Raw genomic sequence first — 11,873 nt, 5'->3', positions numbered from 1 at the left:
ATGGGCCAGAGCCCCCTCGACCTGCACGAGGGCTTGGGAGTGAGACAACAGGAGCGTCCAGTTTCTCCTGTCCACTCATTTCTCCCTTACTCAGGAAATGCTTAAGAAAGGGGCAGAAGGGCTCTCAAAACCAGGAGCCCTCTGTGTTCAGCATTGCCATCATCTTCGTACTTTGGGCGCTAGCACACGGAAAAAGAAGGAAAGAAATTACAAAGCTCTCAGCTGAGTCACAGGAAGAGCCGCTCTCAGCAAGAGCGCTGCAGACTGAGGCCACAACATCAGCCAGAAAATGCTGAGCAAATGCAGCTTTCTCACAAGCCTCCTCTCTCCTCAGCGCCTGTGTCTGCTGGCTTTCTCAAAGTGCCTGCCAAGACATTGCTGCACGGAAAACATGCAGGCTGTTTCTCTGCTTCTTCTGTGACCTGGATTTGGAAGAACCACCACCATGGGACACTTCTCAAACAAGAGCAACGCCTGGGGGCATCAGTATTGGCAGCCACCCTCGCAGGGAAGAACCCTTTCCTAACGCCCAGCCTGAACCTGCCCTGTCCCAGCTCCGTGCTGTTCCCTCGCGTCCCCAGAGAGAAGAGATCAGCGCCTGCCCCTCCACTCCCCTCCTCAGGAAGCTGAGGGCCGCCATGAGGCCTCCCCTCAGTCGCCTCTTCTCTCGGCTGAACAAACCAAGAGACTTCAGCTGCTCCTCACACCTCTTGCCCACCAGACCTTTCACCATCTTCAGCAACCTCCTCTGGATACTCTCCAATAATTTTATGCCCTTCAGCACATAAAACCTGTACTTTCAGCTTCAGTCCTTAAAGAGTTAATGAGTTTCCCTCGAAGTACAACGGAGCGTTTAAGACCAGTCAGAAGATTTCTTCTAAACTCTTTTAGCATTTTCCCTTTCTAGGATTTACATCTCTAGTCTTAACAGCTGATCTTCCTTCTTTCCAAATTATAACTATAAACTTTTAAAGGATTTACTTCTGCCTTTTTGTATGCCTCCCAGCGGGAGGCAGCAACATTTTGATAGATGTAACAGCCCAACTGGCCTTAGCACAATATTTCGGCAAAGGGAACAAAATGTAATTATGTCTTTACAAAACTGCTACTTGCAGAGAAAGCAGTATAGACTGATGTGGCTCCCAAAAGCAAGGACTGAAAGAAACAAACCACAGAGTGCCAACACGGATGGATACAACTAGCATTTTGATAGTATGGCAGGAGACTCTATAGGAAAAGCCCCACACATGAGAAGGCAAGAACAGGCAGACACCGCGCTGTTCTTCCATGGTATTCACGAGGCTGCCAAACAGGACTTAAATAAGGGAGAAACAAAAGCCCCATGCTGCTCTTTGCACAAGACCAGAGAGGAAAATGAAAGGTGAAGAAGAGAGGGAAGGCATTTGCTGCAGATAAAGAAATTCCAGACCAAGGATACCGAGGGAGCCCCAGTACTTCTGCACTCCTGTTCTAAAGTAGGCCCAAGAGCATACTTGATCCATGGGGTATTCTCCTAGTACTGTTATGTGCATTAGAATACAAACTAAACAGCTGTGCTTATACTAAATAGCTATCATCAGTGAAAATCACAAGTATTCTTAACCCTGGGAGCTGCCCAAGGCTCCTCTGTGTTGCGCAATAAAGAAATTTCCTTCTAGTGCTTCTAAAACGTGCCGCCTTTCCCTGAGCTCCTGAGCTCGCAGGCTTGGTACCAGCAGCACTTCACGGGAAGGAACAGGTTAACAGGATGCCATAGAGCGATCCCAAATGCAACTTTAAAAATCAAACTAGTATAAGGGGAATCATTTTAAAAGTCATTGGTACTCTAAGGGTTCAAATATTCACAGGGGAGTCTCTGAAGGGGTCCAGAAGGAAAGCAGAAAACCACCAAAGGATTTCCTCCTCCTATAAAATTTCTCCTTGCTTCAAAATAAACGCGATGCCCCTTCCTCAGAGGTTGCAATTATGCCTTAATTCTTCAGGAATTGTGTAGGGGGGTGAGGCAGTTTCATCCAAAAGCACAGTCACGAAATTTAGCCATGAAATTTACCGGTGGGAAACCCTGATGTTGTACAAAAGCAAAGCAGAAACGCAGTGCTGCAGACTTCCATAAACATATCTGGAATCATGTACACACTTCACTCTTTAACAATCCTCCATCTAGCAATAATCATTTTCACTGAAGCTGCATATCCATTCCTACTAGTTTATTACCTAGGCATGCAATATGCACAGCACTTTTCAATATTTAGGAGAAAAAAGACACACTCCTCATCTCTCAATTCGAGGGCAAAAAGCAGGTGGGCAAAGGAACTATTTCTATGCAAATCAACTCGTGTAAGCATAGGAAACAAAGGAGTAGAAGATAAAAGACTTTAAATGGGGACAAGAAGAAATATCAGCGATGAAGAGAGAAAGTCCTGCTGAGGAACTATCCGGTGTCAACATTTGCTTCCAGCCTTTGTGGACACAGGAAGATTCCCTACAAATATGAAATGGAAATTAAAACCTGGGAAATCATTTTTCCAGTTTTCTGCTCAGACCACTCGACTATGCCTTATTAGTAAGGAAATGAATGTCTCTTTAAGAACAAAACGTCACAAAGCCTTGAAAGAATGTCTTTATTCTGCAGCATCAAATCTAACTTTTAGGAGACGATCCAAAATCCACTGAAGAGGTATTCTGGCAGCACTTACCTCCTGTCCTGTAGCTACATCCATTGCTGTATAAACTGTAGCTGAGGCTCTAAACAAAAGGGAGAAAAAAATGGAAAAAAAAAAAAAGCTTAGCATCTCATAGCAAGACAGAGCTTAATACACTCCTCTTCCCCCTCGTCTCTGCCAGGTGCTCTCATTCCCATTCCTTGTCATGCAATAATTCCAGTGGTAAATGTACTCTGAAATCCTTCTTAGCCAACTTCACTGTTGGAGCAGAAGCCAGAGAATTTATGGGGAAGGAAGCTCCTGGTACAGGACGGTGTGGTCATCCACAGCCTTGCTGCAATGCCTCCCCCAGCTCCTACTTGTGGAGCACCACAACCATCTCCTGATGCCTGCTGGGGTGTGCTGCCTGCCTTCAGCCTCCAAACTTGCAGCCTTGCAGTGGCAGCAGGGAAACACAAAGAGGAATTATCCCCAGTGCAGCTGCCGGGAGAGGGCATCACAGCCCCAGGAATTGCAAGGGAGCACCCAGGAAAGCCCGGCAAGCTCACGGAGTTCAAGCTCTAAATTCTCCCAAAAGATGAGCCTCGGGAACAAAACTTGGGACCGTTCTGGGCGATAAAAATCAGGGATGCAGCAAAAACAACACTTATATGAAGTGCAACAGTTTTCCCAGAAGCATGCGGTAATTAACATATCTCTTCCTCTCTTGTACCTACCAGCATATTGCCTCTCCTCCTGCTCATTCCCTCCTCTTCGCTCCCAAATAAGTTCAGACCCTGCAGAACTGTTCCCACCAGGATTTAGCTGCCAGGTTGCTGGGTCTGGCTCAGACCTGATGCTGTGTGTTCCCCAAAGCCTCTCCTCTTCTTCGCCCCCTAATCCTGCTCTAACACAAGGCATCACACCTTCCAGTAGGGCAACTCCAGAGCTGCACAGGAGCTCAGAAGTGAAAACGTTAAATTTAGGTATGAAAAAGTAAAAGTTTAAAGACCCAGGACAGGTTTTGTGTCTCCCAATGCATATTTAGCCTTGGGAGACCCCTCTGAGATAACCACAGGTACATTTCCCTCCCGTGCAGGTGGAAGAAAAGGCGGCAGTGGGACGAGAGGACTGGTGTTGGGAAGCATTTTGCAGCCACGAGGTTTCAACCAGGAACTCTGCAGAAGCTCGTCTCCTTTGCCATGGCACTGCCAAGAGGGGCAGGAGAGGTGGTGGGAGCGCTGCCAACAGCCCTGGGTCTTGCTGCCATGGGGAGAAGCAGAGAGGGACGAGGACAGAGAGTCCCAGGAAAAAAAATAAAATAAAAATTAAATTAAATTAAAATAAAATACAATAAAGTAAAATAAAGTAAAATAAAATAAAATTAAATTAAAATAAAATAAAATAAAATAAAATAAAATAAAATAAAATAAAATAAAATAATAAACACTCAAGTAATGGTGTTGAGGGAAATACTGGCAGAGCCACCAGCCCCGTTACCACTTTTCAGGCACTTTTGGGGTACGTTATCAGGCCCTCCGGTCTGCCTGGTGCCCGGCTTTGTGAAGTTTCACGAGGGGAGAAGCAGGATGCAGGATGACACAGTTTGGCTGCCTGGCTCTCATGGTACAAGGACAAGGACATGGGATGCACATCGCAGCAGTGCCACCACCAACTAGTTTGCCAGCTCCCCCTTCCAGACGTTCCCTTTTCTTCCAGCTCCCCCTCCGACGTGGGGCTCAGCACCCAAATGGCTTCTGAGAGCTCGGCAGGGCTCCCAGCGCCAGGAGGCTGACCTGGGAAAGTCCTCTTCACGTTAGGCTTGGTTTCTTGGACTTCCAGCACCCAGCTCTGCCCTACAGCCACAAGCGGATAAAAGCCTACAGCAGGGGGCTTGTGGGGGCACACGCGTCCTCCCCAACCTGTGATGTTCCTTAATCCAAGCTGGGACGAGGCACTTGCACAAACAATTATATAGGTGATAAAGTCCTGCTCTTGTCATCAGCCTCACCCTACTGACCCCCCATGTAAAAGTGATGCTGGGGAGGGCAGCTTTAGGGACCGATCCCAAATCCTCCCCCGTTTCCTCCTCTGCACCTGGAACCGCAGACACCAAGCTCTACCTGGGCAGACAACAAGCAGCCAGGAGGGTCAATTTCATCATCTGCCTCCTCCTCTTCCTCCTCAAGCTGGGTTCTACATCCTGCTTCCACACTGGTGTTTCTCAGAGCATTAATGACTTCCAAACCGGTTAAAATAAGCGGTAGAAATCACACTTTCTGCATCAGCTTTCAGTGTAAAGTCACTTTACTCTATCAAGTAAGATCTAATTAAAACAGATCAGAGAAACACAACTCCTTCAAGCACCCCCCAATTCATTTCTGCAAGCGTCATTGAAACAAAGGGGAGGAGAAGCAGGTCATTCATTCAGGTTTTATTTAAGGTTTCAGTTTTGCTTTCTCAATGGCTGAGCTGACCCTAACAAACCGGGCACTACCGGAGAGTTACACCAAGGCAGTACAAAGAAAGAGGAACACGTTTTCCAGCTGATTTTAAAACAGCTAATGCCCTTGTTATTTCCCAGCAGGACAAGACACACAGACACCTGGCAGCAGGTCAGATTAGCTCCAGCTCGCTTAGCATGGGTTGTTGCTCAAAGACATAAATAAGGCTCAGTCCTCACTCTGAGCACCCCTTCATTGCACAGGAGCCCCCCACTCCTTTCTGCTCCCAAACAGGATGCCTCAATCCACCGCAGGCTGCTCCAGCACCCTCCAAATTCCCTCAGCAGGTGGGAAACTGAGCTTTTACCTTTTGCTTCCACCTACCCCAGCACCCATCGTCTTCCTCAGAGCAACACCATCCTCTGTTGCCCTCCCACCCCTTTCCTGGGGGCATCCATTTCGGCTGCAAGTTTCTGTCCAGCCCCTGCAGGCTTCGCTGTTTTGCCACCACCGGCAGCTCCCTGCTTCTGTAAGACCCCAGCCTTGATGCTGAGAGCTGTCATTAGCAGCAAACCATGAGACCCACCCTAGGACATTATCTATACGCTCAATCCAGTGTGTTTACAACCCCAAAATACATCCACATGTTCTCTATTACTATCAAAATAAACCATCGAAAAGTCTCTGTATTTTATGCTAGGGAGACAAACAGACTCAGCCTTCACCTTTGACAGCTTAAGCTGTCATATTTAAATTTCATATTTAAATATGAAAGATGCTGGGGAATCTGTAAGCTCGTAATTAAGAAAGGCGTTCAAATACGTGCCATTCTTCTTGGACTTTGGGCTGGACCTTTCACTGCCAGCTGAGCTCAGCAAACTTGAAGTTCCAGCAGCCTACAGGCCACTTCAGCCCATCCTTGCACGGAAAATATCATCTAGTGATACCAACCCGTGATACCTTGAGACAGACACGTTAGGATACTAACAGAGATCTCAGCTCAGAAGCGATCTCAGCTCAGCCAGCCCCTCTCACCCAAACTCTTGGCCCCACTGAACTTAAATCAATCATTTGTTTAAAGAAAACCTAGGGCTACAGTAACGCAACTCCATATCAGCTCTTTAAATATAAGAAGCTTGAAATGCACCAGCTGCTTCTTAAATACGACAATCTTCAGTGCTTTGGAAAAAAAAGAGATGGGTTTTACCTCCCGCCTCCACCACGAGTTCTGGGAGCTGTAGCACATTGTGCCATTTCGGCACCTAACCTGATAGAATTGCTGAGGATCCCTTAAAAAGGAAGCAGGTTTTCTTGCTGGATAGTCAGACAACTGAATATTTCATGTTCTAATATAGAAGAGAGAATCTAATAATCAAATAAATAATTAAGGGCTGCGATTAAAAATGGTTCAGACTCAGTAGAATTAGTTCATGCAGTAGGTATATTAAAAATATATATTAAAAAATGCCACCAAATCAGTTCTCTTTGGAAGTTGCTTTCAAATCCCAGCAGGAAAGATGTCCTCAGGAAAAAAAAAAAAAAAAGCCACAGAGGAAAATTTTTAAGTCAGACACTTGTGCTGACGGCTCTCTGTAGTGACCAGAAAGTGCTGTAAGAGGCTATGCAAAAGCTGCCACCAGTGCTGAAGCTGGGCGATGCCCAGATGAACCTAAGAGTAGAGAAAAGGATCCATATCTCAGAAAAAAATATATACCTCATTCTCCTAAGCTAACTAAATTTTATTTATGTTTTTAAGATTTCTGAGAATGTGAAAACATGATGTGTCTGTTAACTTGGAACTGGGGCTAGGTACAAAGTAGCCAGTCAAACTCTTTCGCATCGTAGGCAGGTAAAAAATAAAATAAAACCGATGACATGTCTACAGTCACTGTCTTACAGCTTCCCAGTGCACAGCTCTCAGTCCTTACCAAACCAGTAAGGACCAATTCACAGTTGAAGTCAATGAGACAGAAGCACATCACGGGCTTAAGAATGGGGAGAAACAGTCACTCCTGCAGATTCCTTTCCAATAGGCAACAGAGAATCCAGGAGAGTAACTTAAATACAAGTCACCCTTTTTACCATTTTTCCTCCTGCAGAAAAATAAGCTCACAGATTTGCTCGCAGGTAGGGCACATCTGCATTACCACTCTCATCTCAAAGGGGTGCCAAGGATGGAGTGGGAAGGGAAGGCGAAGGGAAGTCAGCAACACTCAGTACATTCATGGATCAGGTTTAATCCTGTGCTGTCAAAAATAGGCAATTGGTGGGTCAGTAAGACCAGAGCCACATTAGATTTTAGACCTAGTGAGATCTAGCCCATCATTCCTTCCCATCTACCCCACACATGGCATTTTGAGACTTGCATAGAAAATTAAACCAAACTCCTCACCAAAGAGAATTATCCGAAGGTAGTGGCCTTCCCTTTCCCGATCTCCACCCCAGCCCCAAGCAGAGGAGCTCATCAAGAGATCAGGTTCCCCCCAGGGCTGGCAGCTTTGCTGCTCTCCCCAAGGAATTCATCTTGTAAGGGGAAACTCTCCATATTACATGAAGATGAAAAATGCATACAAGGGGAGGAAGGCAGCAGATTTGGCAATGGGCTTCAGACATTACAGCCTCACGTCAAACAGTGGCCACCCTGTAGCCTGAAGGATGGGAGAAGACACCAAAAAAGCAAGGGACCTTACAGGCTTTATCTACGCCTCTAAAACCAGTGCAAGGGCTGTCACGTATCGTAGAGTGAATGGGGAAAAATATATGTATATATTTCAATCACAAGCCCAGGGCAGGGAGGAAAGGACTGATCCAGCAGCAGGTCTCAGCAAGAAGCAGGAATGAGTTTCTGTGCAACACAAGTGCTTTGGGGAGAGGAGAACTGGATTAAACTCACCCTGGAAATGACCAAAGCGATACGTACAGAGAAAGCAAGATCTTTTATCCGTTCCCTCTGTGTGCAGTTACTCCTCTTCAGAGCCACTCGCTATCCCACAGGACTACAGAAGCTTGTATCACTTAATGCATCACTTGTAAGCACCCAGTGACGATAACATGAAAACCCATCCCATCCGACAGAATTGTCTGGTGACAGTGAATTCTCCAACCCTCCCTCAGCCCCGAGTTAAGAAATGCGGCAGTCCTTTAATTAAAAATCAGGATACAGTTCAACATAACGCCAGTGTTTACACCCAATCTCTCTAGTAGTTCCAGGGTTGCTGTTGTTTTACGCATCATTAGCAACCAAAGGAGTCAGTAGCATAAAGATATCAGTTCACTCGCTCATTTCAAAAAAAAAATAAAATGAATGCCCCTATGCTTCCAAGAAAACACTGTCCGTGATCAGGTTGTTTTCTGTTGGCCTTGGTCTAAGAAGCAAGAGTTTTCAACATCATCTTGCAGGCAGACCTTATCTTCCTAAGAGCAATTGTTCTGTTTGCTTTCTCTTACAGGGCAGGTCTCCACGAAGCCTGACAGCACTAATAAAATAACCCTAAAAGAAATCCCAGTTGATTTTTCCTGTGATTTTTCTAGAATATCAGAACTAGTTGAAAGCTGTTTAATTACTTGAGTTGAAACTAAAGTGTGCGGGGAAAGACCTTGATTCACACAATTTGGCAAAAAGATCACGAGTTGTCCAACAGCTGCAAGAAGCACACACAGGCTTTCTCCTTGCTCCCTCGAAGCATCCAGCGGTGCTGCCGGAGGGCTGCATGGTCCTGCCCTCGTTCCCCTTCCAGTTGTTTTAGCTGTTCCGATTGCTGCTGCCTGCTTCCTTCCCTCCTCAAGTCATCCGAAGCAGAGAGCAGCCTCAGTGCTGGAAGAGCAGCTTGGCAAAAGCAGGAAGAGTCCAGCCAGCAGAAGATTTACTTTATTAAGATAAACATGGTCTAAAGGCTCCACATTATCTTTAAAAATAAACACAGTAAGAAATACAAGAACAAACTGGCTTTGCTACGGGTAGATCAGGTTCAGATGTTCTCAGAAGATCTTCCCAGCCATAAAATATACCCTTCCCCTACCGTGCCCATCAAGAAGGATGGAAAGACAGTTCACTACGCAAGATCAGCAGCGTACCTGTTGCGTGCCCTTCCACATTCAGCAAACAATACATCTGCTACCCTTCAAGGCAGATCAAAGTTTTAAGAACACCCCTGTGAAGGAGGAGCAGGAGGGGCCAGGGACAGGTAATTCGGTTTCTGAAGGGAACATCTAAAAGGCTTGACACGACAGCTGTGCTGACTCCCCCGCTTTAATGGTTGTTCTTTGCTGCTTCTTTAGCAGCAATAATCAGAGGAGTGAGACTAGAAAGAGGCTTTGCAATTTTCAGGAACTGGTGCTAGGAAGAGGAAAAAGGAAAAAAAAAAAAAGGTTACATTTCTCAGAACATGTCCCAAAAGCCTGGTGTTTACACAAAATATCAGGACCTAGACCTGTATGAACTCCAACAACCTCCAAGCAGGTGAAACAAAAAAGGCACGATGAGCAAGAAGGTTCACCGTGACTTTTGGGCCTTACCTGAAATGATAAAGAGCTTTGCACCCAACACATCCTAATTTCTCCAAAGTTTATACACTCTCAAGACCAAGCAAGTTCTCCCAGGAAATAAATTCATGTAAAATCTGCAGTGAAATTCTTTGTGGAAGGGAGGTGTAACTAAAAGCAACCTGCGCAGTTCCAAAACATTGCACAGGGCTTCCTGCAGCAATCATCTCTCCATTCCGTCTTTCCTGTCACCACAGATCTGCTGAAAACAATGCCTTGGCCTTCTAAAGCTATTAGAAATTTTCAGAACAGCTGGGACTGAGGAGCACAGCAGGGAATTCACAACAGGACCAGTCAGGCCATCTCCTATACCAGGTGCTCTGTTCTGTTAAACAATATGGATTATCCAGCATGCAACAAGCAGTAGGTGGTGTCACAAAGTGCTTCTTGCAGCACATGTGGTGTTTGTTTCGGGGGCAAGGTTTAAAACATAACATCTGGAACAGAGGAAGAAGTTTTCCCTGTGTTCAAGGTTAAGTGGAAAGCTTGCAATACTCCAGCCTCGCAGAGGAAGTCTAGGTTGAGGACAGAGAGTGACACAAAACAGCCAATCAGACGAGTGAAGGCATGAAGCCCAGAAGCTGTTCTGAAAACCCAAAATAATTAAGTCCCTCAGGATTTCTGAGCACCAGAAGGGATCAACCACCCAATCTGAACACACTTCTGAACACACTCGGAAAAATCCGAGGCCAAAAGGTAAAGGCAGGCAGAAATGCTGCAGTCCCAATGTTCTCCTGCCCCAAGGAACACAACCCTGCTGCTCTCTGATACTCTGGAGCTGGCAAGTCCAGGAGAAAAAATCAGCTTTCATCTACTGCCATTCTTTCTGCCGGTGATTAATGCTTCATTAGTGTCTCAGAAAGGCAGCAGCACTCCCAAAGCTGAACCCAGTAGACAAACTAAAGGAAAGAAAGGAACACCAAAAAAGAGACAACTGTCTCACAGTCGAGGTCTGAGGGCCCCATCATCACAGATTTATTTTACAAAGAGCTGAAGCACATTTTCCACCCCTGTGGGAGGTCTGACAAAAAGGAAACACATGAACACTCCTCATCTGTGTTGGTAAAAAGCCTGGCAGCTTCGTCCTTCACTTTCACCAGGAGTCCAGACAAAGACACCAGGTTTTCAGTGAAATAACTGAGGATTTCTCACAAGCTTGGTTCCATCACCTCTGCAGGAAGAGCTGTATCTGGCAAAATGTGTTAATGCCAAACTGCTGCAGTTAGTGCAAGACGTGCCCCTTCCAGAAAGCTTTGGGAACTCTCCCCCAGAAGGGAGACAACCAGAGCATTTGATAGCTGGAAGCCCTCCTGTTATCCAAATGGGAACAAGCATGGCCAGACAGCAACACCACAGCCAGATGTTAGGGTGAGCTGCGTGCAGAAGCCACAGGAATTAAGGGGCTCAGCAGTTGGCAGGCTCGGGACACGGCAATTATTTGAGGTTGGTTACAGAACACGCTGCACAGCTGCTGCCAGTAGCAAGTACAGCACAAAAAGGAAAGTACTCTGTTAACGCTTCGTTAGGGATTCGTTTTTTTTTGGTTGGTTGGGTTGGGTTTTTTTGTTCGTTTCTTCATGGTAAATTATCTCTGCTGTGCTTGTGACTTCAGATGATGCAGTATTTAAGACCCCAAATGACATTTCTCCGCGTGCCTATTCTCACTCTAGAATGCTTAATTCCGTCCTGTTCCCCAGCACTTACCTGGAGCAGCTCTTTTGCAGAACCTCTTTTTTCCACGTCCATTTCAAGACAGCGATTTAGGAAGTCTCGGAATATGGGTGAAAGCTTTTCTGGATTCTGCAGTTCCAGAGTCCCGTTAGTAGCAATGAGATACAGGGCCTAAAGCAAAGCAAGCACCAAAGAAACAGGAGGTTACGAAGGTCAGACTCCATCTGCGGTTTACAGAGGCACCCATTTTTCCTCTCCCTCCCCACAGTTCAATGGGGAAAAACAAAACCAAAACAAAAACCCTTATCAGGGTGACTAATAAATGCTTAAGTTTCAGCAAAGAGAAGAGCTGCCGGCCTTATTTTTATGTGGATGGGATCCAATCCTTTCTTGCTTTACCCTCATAATCTGGGTTTGGATCCTGCAGCCCTCTCAAGGAATTAAGAGGACAAAACCAGCAGTCCAGACTGTGTTTACATAGGGAAGTTGGCTGGCACAGCTCTGCCAGTGCTCGACTCCTGCAATAACTATATCCTCATGGGAAGGTACCCCTGAATAATCAGGAGGCTTTGTT

The 11,873-nt window shown here is 46.0% G+C and overlaps 1 long non-coding RNA gene across 1 annotated transcript; it reads right to left on the bottom strand.

Moving 5' to 3' along the window:
* Positions 1–6,990: 6,990 nt before the first annotated feature.
* On the bottom strand, positions 6,991–11,575 carry LOC310891183. The gene is made up of 3 exons (XR_014577472.1): positions 11,333–11,575; positions 8,007–9,422; positions 6,991–7,332 (listed from the first exon to the last, which is right to left on the bottom strand). It is a non-coding gene; the product is annotated as an uncharacterized lncRNA (long non-coding RNA).
* Positions 11,576–11,873: the final 298 nt, after the last annotated feature.

Source organism: Anser anser (assembly GCF_964211835.1).
Source record: "Anser anser genome assembly, contig: HAP1_SCAFFOLD_50, whole genome shotgun sequence".
In the NCBI taxonomy this organism is placed as follows: Eukaryota; Metazoa; Chordata; class Aves; order Anseriformes; family Anatidae; genus Anser; species Anser anser.
Note: the sequence above shows the minus strand (reverse complement) of the source record. Positions and strands in the feature narration are given on the sequence as shown.